Raw genomic sequence first — 7,680 nt, forward strand, 5'->3', positions numbered from 1 at the left:
TATTGATATTGAATTACAGTCGTGCGATAATTTCGCAGTAAAGATACATCTCTGATGACTATCCAAGATTCTAGAAACTTTGGTCTTATATAGAGATGGTCGTCTTATAGAAATAATGCTTAATATTAATATTTATTTATAATCTCAGAACTATTGGTCACTTTCAGAAGTGGTCGTTTGAGAGGCGATATTCTATATATTTATTTACTGATACTCTCAGATTCCAAAATTTGTTTATATTCTCAGAAATATTGGATGGAAGGTGGTCGTCCCATACATGCAAAATTTTACATTTCATTAAAAATGAACTCGGCATTATTTAACTATTTCCCTATTAATTAATTAATTAGATAAAGAAAAAATTAGAAATAGTACTGTTTATTACGGAATAATGTAGGAAGTTTTACAGAACTATATTCTTTCGCGTCATTGCACATTGTATCCGGCAAACTACTAGTTCCTCGTATTCTTCCGCAAATCCGTAAACATCTGTCTGATTTGAAACGAAATCCAAAATGGCTGCGCCATGAGGTTAACTTGTATGGATAATTTTCGTTGCATGAAAGGTAAGTTCAGTTGCAATACTTGTATGTTTACTTTTTTTGCTTTTCGAATTTATGTTATTTATGTCATTTTGACAGTTAAGTGTTTCACAGCTTTATGAATTGTTACCATTCTGTCGTGAATTACGTGTATCTCAATGGCTGGCTGTCTTTTCAAATATCTAATTTGCCCTGCTATCCAAATGTTTATGACTGAATTTTTTTTAGTCTAGTTTATGCATTCAGTTTCAAAATAATATGTGTGATCAGATTGCTTATTATTTTATTGCAGCAATAAATTTATGTTAAATAGTTTGAACAATTGTATAAAAATAAGAGTTTGCATTGTTTTGTCCAAAATATGTATGGTTGAAACATTATCTTAATCTAGTTTGTAATTCAAGTTTTTTTGGGGGTACTGTTCTGTTATTGGGACCAGAATCGGAAATGTATGAACCTGTGTTCGTAAGTATGTGCATAGATGTGTATATGTAGACACACAAATATACAAGTATACATAAATACAATTCTGAACCCGGTCCTGATAACAGAACAGTACCTTTTTTTAATCTTTTTTGAATATTTTATAAAAGGATTAAGCATTTTTCAAAGTGCATATCATTTTAAGATTCGACTTGCAGGAAGACAAAATATGGTCATTCAATCAAATGCTTATGATTGCTTTTAACATTTTCTCATAAATATTGTTTGCATTTTTATTGTATTTTAGATACTTTAGTTATGTAAAGTGAACATGAGAATATTAGGAAAGCTGAAGAATATGAATAGTTACAATAATACATGTATTTTTTCATCGAGCCCATTGTTTTAGAAACCAATGCACCATTATTATATGCTGGCTTATTTTATAGTTATATGCAGTTTAATTTTATGTTCATGTTACTGTAGTATTGTCATTATAATAAAAGTATTGATAATTTTTGTTGAATCTTGCAAGTTGCCTAACATTCAGAATTATTACTACCGAATTTTACTGATAGATTATGTCAACTCGAAAAAACCTATCTGATAAATAAAATAAACTGGTGTTTAAATTATATGCATTTCTCTTAATGTTTCATTGAAAGTGAGATGGAAATATAAATGCTATCCAGAAAAGTGAATTCTTTTTGCCTGAAATAACAAACTGTACTAAATGATTAATGTTTATATCATTTTAGAAATGTCAATATTAAAGTTTCTCCCCCTTCTCTTCTTTGATTTTGAAATAATTTATAATAAAATAATATATGCATAAGTGTAATTAATGTAAAGTGTCATTCAGTAATATAATTTATTTTTACTGATATTTTTATATTTCTTATCTGGATTTTCTTTTGGTGTTAGAAGGAGGAAAAGACTGTAATGTTTTAATTAAGGAAATAATTAAAACATTACAGTCTTTTAAATAACACAGTTACAGTAATGTTTATTGAAGCAATCAGTACTGTGTGATTGCCAGTGATTGAATAATGTTAAAATGCATTGTTCATAAGGTGTTGGTGTATTTAATTATGGCAAAGCACACTAGGGCTATCTGCCTAAGAGGAGGGATGCCTTTCGTGGAGGACTTTCTAAGGGAAACTGGCTTGTATACACGTTACACATGGGGAAAACCATTAAAACACCCATGCAGCCAGCCCGTTCGCGGGATTCGAACCTCGGACCGAACTACCAGTGTTCAGCGACTTTACCGCTCGGCCGCTGGTGGGCCATTTGTTCATAAGGAAATTTGCTTATCTTTGTGTTATAGATTTTATTTTGACATAAGCTGAAATTTGAATTATTGGAAGCACTTTGAAAACCCGAATTATTTCCTGAATCATTAATCAGGCCAATATATAACATACAAATTTTCATACAAAATTATTTCTTTGAGCATATCATAAAGAGCTCATTTAATTTTATTATTTGTACAAATTTTAGACAAAAGTAGCATGTAACAGTTAAAGATTTATTGAAGCCTACTTGTTACTTGTGGTAACAAAGAAGTGTGAAAGATGTTGCCACATTAGCGAACATGACGATCATTGATGCTTAGTTTAGTAATTTAATAATATATTGAGAAATGCTGGGAACTTTCAGAAGTAGACATTTCGGAAATGATGGGCTTGATAAGAAATTTACATGGTTTTTTTACTTATTCTTTAGTTAAGAATGGATTTTAGATGTTCATGTGAAAGAATTGTTAAAGTTTGGCATTTAAAAAAATGAATTAATAATATGCAATTATCTTTTTATTATACATATATTACTATATATTTCTAATGCGCTATGTAAATGTCAGTGCTAAACAATTGAGATACTATTGTCAGGGCAATCTTTTCTTATACATGAAAAATTCTGATACTTTCTTATCATCTGCCCTCACAGCTTCAACTTATGCTACAACAGCAAGAGTATGCACATGATAATAGCAAACTATGAATATGCATACCACACACATGTATTTACATGCTTTATATTTAATCTTTATTTCTGAATAGTATTCCATTGGATGAAAAATATGTGAATATTGACCCAATGTATATATTTTTGTGTGTGTGCATCCTAAAATTTCTTGTTTCTTATAAAGTGCTTATATGAATTACTACTTGTGAACAGAGCAGTAGATATGAACCATAAACTAACCATTTTGCCAATTTTCACAGCTTTGCTGATAGTCAGAAAGCACCAAAATTTGTAATAATGTTAAGTTTAAATGATGTTCTATACTTTTGTGTTAATTTTTCTATTCTATTAATTCTATTACTGATCAAACTTTCTGCAGGAATTTCAACTGGTTAAGATGTTATTACCATGTAGAGAAGAATTTGGTTTTCAAGCTAGAAAAAATTGCAGCTGAAGGATTTTGTAGAAGGTCAGTCAAACTGGTTTTAGTTAATTATAATTTAATTTTGGGTTAAGAATTCTCAAATTTATTTATCATAAGTGTCTAAAGGTCTTCTAAATTAAATTCTGCTTGTTTTTGAAATTTTTTATGACATTCATTCTTTGATTATTATTATTATTTTTTTAATTTACTAACTTATATCCAGGCACATAATGTTGCATTTAATGCCATACCTTAAATATTGTAAAATGTTAAAATAATGCATTTCACTTAAAAATGTGGTTGTGACAGTAAATTTTCTGTTACATTTAATCATATCTATAAACATTGGTATACATCATTTTTCAATAATCTGTATATTATTTTGTGCATTTCTTTTACATCCAAGATCTGGCATATTACTTGCTTTTCAAACTGATAACATGGTGTAATAATGTAAGCTAATAGTTAAAGTTTACTATGGAACGGGCCAAATTTAATAAATTATTCTTTGATAGAAATTTATTCATGTGTTCAGTGTGTCTCATCTCTTTAAATTGCTAAAGTAAATTTTATGTACTTGCATTTAGGAATTTTGACTGTATCAGAGTAATTTTGTTTCAGTTATTATAACATGCAAGGGAAAAAATTCATTCATAGCTCCGTATTTAAAATTAGTTAATTAAAGTCCTTAATAAAGAGGGACGTTTTGTTGTTTTTAATGTCGATAGAGTTTAATTCAAAAATATGCCAGATTAAGGGTTACTTTTTAACCTAATTTAAAATTTTCATTACTTTAACACGTCCAATAATTGTTATTTTTTAACCTAATTTAAAAATTTAAAAGTAAATTTAATAAATTAAAATTTAATAAATTAATTAAAGTAATTTAAAAGTAAATTTTGTTTACTTTTTAACCTAATTTAAAATTTTCATTACTTTAACACGTCCAATAATTGTTATTTTAACTCCGATATTGTAATAATATCAAAATTCCTTACTTTTTGATAGGTAATCCAAATGTAAAACAAGAAAAGAAAAAATTAAAATCTAGAAGTATATTTATTTCATACCTCTAACAAATAAAAACAACACAAGCACTTTTTACTGTCTATCTGCATAGTGTGGCATGTCCCGTAAGACTGAGATTTGTATGGTCAAATCCATGTTTCAGTTAAAGGAAAATGCATGCACAGTCTTCTGATTTTCCCTTCGATTAAGGATTCTGTATATACTAGCGTAAGAAATATATTAGTTAATGCAGTGTTATACATCAATATTTATAGACAATTATTGTGGCTATGTTTATTATAATTTTGTTCACTGTAATGGCTGGAGTGCCTAAACAAACCATCATGCTCTGTAAACAAAACTCAAATCTTCATCTCTGCATACTGCTCCACTAGTGTTTAAACCACTGAAATGGTGATTATGGTAGAACATCTTTGGTAAAAATTTACTCTACTGTAACCCTTGGCGAATCGTTTCTTTTTTTTATATCAAGATCGTCACCTGAGAGGATCGGCACCAGTTTCAAGGTGGCCGCTACACAAAACCAAAATAAGAAGTCAGACATACACAAACTCTGTGTCCATGTACACATCGACCTATTAAAACAGAGAACTGCACAAACTGGGCATTGTGCACTGCCTTAACTTTGTCCATGTACACATTGATCTATTTTCACTTTAAGAAAATCAGAAAGTTAAAAATATCATAGTTACCAGAAAAAATTTGCCACTGTCTTAACACACAGACAACCAAAAATATACAAACAGAGAGGAATAAGTTACCAAAAATACATATTTCGTAACATAAAAACATTAAACAACAAATCTTCTAACAAAAATTAACACACAGAGACAAAAAAATAAATGAAACGTCATTTTTTTAACATACCTTTTTTTTCACATGCATATGTTTAGGCTTCTCACCACCATCCTCCAGGTAAGCAATTCAATTAAATTTTTCGTCTCTTAGTCACCTCAGACATACTCAAACGATGGTACCCACACCAAAATAATAAATAGCATGTTCAAAATACAAGACCATACCACTTCCGTGCAACCAAACACAGCAATTGAAAAGAATGGTAAGAACCAAAAACCTGGGACCATACAAAAGGTTTACTATTAAAAAAAGTAGCCCAAAACTAAATTTATCACAGCACGTTGGCAATATTTGCAGAAATAACTCCTTTTTATTGACAAAAAAAATTCCCCCCCCCAAAGGCTACTTTTGCCAACATTATCAACATTAGGGTTACTGAAAAACTTATTTGACACAATGGGCTTCCACATTTCACAAACAACCAATACCACTTTGCGATTTTTTTTTTTCAGACAGAAACCAAGGTGTACCATACAGTAAAGATTAGCCACATCTTCATTTACTACTGTTACAAGTACTTCTTTGGTAAATTTCTGCAGTTAAATTCAAAAGTTTAAAATTGCATTAACATGATCAGATTCAGAGTCATAGCTAGGGTTTTCAGCGCTCAGGGACAACTGAAGATTTCGCATCCCCTACTGCTTGCCAAGGATGGAAAACATTTTATTCTAAAATGTTCTAACATCAGTTTGGCGCCCCTTGGATCTGCACCCGGGGCCAGATGCCCCCCTTTCCCCCCTCTAGCTACGCCCCTGATCAGATTTTATTTTCTGCACGTAGCTAACAATTACTTATGTGTTGTCAGATAAATGTTAGCAGATGCAGTTAATTATTTTTTACTTGCCAATCTCATGAGACAAGTTTTTTTTTTTTGCTCCTGCAAGACTTTACTTTATGTTGCAAAATAAATTCATTCTCACTCTTTTTGGACTTGCCTACACATTAAATTTAAAATAGTTTTATGAATAGGTAAGATGTGATTATCATAATTTTGTTTCTCTCTTTATCTTGGCAACTTTATATGATGATTCAGTATCCAGGTTACCTACCAGTGGCTGATTGATAAAATTGCTCATATGTTCAGCTGGTGGTTTGAGTTTATTTTCTGACATAAAAAATTTTAAAAGGCATCCCCCATGTTTATTTTACTATAATCGAAAAATCAAATAATTGCTACTCTGTTTATAGGTATTAAACGTTAAAATATTTTAAATGCTTCCTTTAATTTGCATTCTAATAGTAATTTGTTTAAATTTAATTATGAATTATATTCACAAATAGTAATTGTGAGTGTTTTTTTATTTTAGGTGCTGTGAAAGGCAATGACAGAGATCCAATTTATCAAGAGTTCTTATATACATAAGAATACATGGATATAATATTGTTTTTCATGAATTCAAATAAGATGTGATAAATTGGATTAATAAAAACTATTTTGAATTTTGAAAAGTGTTTTTCCTCTGTTAATCATAATATAGTGCCATAAATTTCTGAATGTGTTTATTTTTCATCCAAATAAATAGCTTTACAAAAATTTGTCATATTAATAGATATTGCATAATTTAGCATTATTATAAATATTTATTATAGCAGATTTAGCTGAACTACTTTTTTAGTCTCTTTGCAGATGAAGTCACAAAGGTAAGTGGTTAGATATTTTTCTGTATTCCCCATTAAGTAATTTTATCTGGTAAATTACCATTACTTATATACTAAAGGTGAAAGAATAAGCTTTCCTTGAAGATACAAAAATTTGCAGATATTTCAAAAAATTGGTATACGTAAAAAAGTTCTTAAATTGCCACATATGCGAAACTGAAAATGTTATATATGAAATAGTTCAGAAATATAAATATTTTCATTATTTTTTAACTATAATTCACTGCATTTGTTATATATAATCACAGTTTAAGTTATTTGTTATATATAATCACAGTTTGTTATATATAATCACAGTGCTTTTCTCACTGTGATTTCTCATGTATTTTGATTCATAAATACACGTACATAAATCAACGTATTTGGATTTCTCTTTTGAGACCGAATAAAAAATGAACTAAACATTCTCGTTGACATTGAAAGTTGAATAAAAGCTCACCTCAAAATAAAATGAATTAATAAATTTATGAAAATTTTACATTGAATATATTGAGCAAAAAGAGTAAACTGAATATACTTTATGGATTAATAATTGGTAGAGTTGATAGCAGAATAAAATGCCTTAATTGCATGGTAAACAGTAGATCTTTTGAAGTTTTTCTATGTTGCATAAAATGCAGATTTAAATTTTTTATATTGATTGTCATATAAATGGCAATTACTGTTTTATTTTGCTCTGAAATGAATGGTTAGTAATAAAATTCTGGATGAGACAACCTTTAACATGCGCTAGAATTTACAAAGTTTAATTTGGTGCTGATTTCAACGGGTAAATTT

The 7,680-nt window shown here is 29.2% G+C and overlaps 1 long non-coding RNA gene across 1 annotated transcript; it reads left to right on the top strand.

Moving 5' to 3' along the window:
* Positions 1–498: 498 nt before the first annotated feature.
* Positions 499–6,693, top strand: LOC146999107 (uncharacterized). Its single transcript, XR_015039425.1, has 3 exons — positions 499–566; positions 3,313–3,402; positions 6,552–6,693. It is a non-coding gene; the product is annotated as an uncharacterized LOC146999107 (long non-coding RNA).
* Positions 6,694–7,680: the final 987 nt, after the last annotated feature.

This window comes from Stegodyphus dumicola, chromosome 1 (assembly GCF_044657685.1).
Source record: "Stegodyphus dumicola isolate Sdum_Otavi_A_Nest chromosome 1, ASM4465768v1".
Classification (NCBI taxonomy): Eukaryota; Metazoa; Arthropoda; class Arachnida; order Araneae; family Eresidae; genus Stegodyphus; species Stegodyphus dumicola.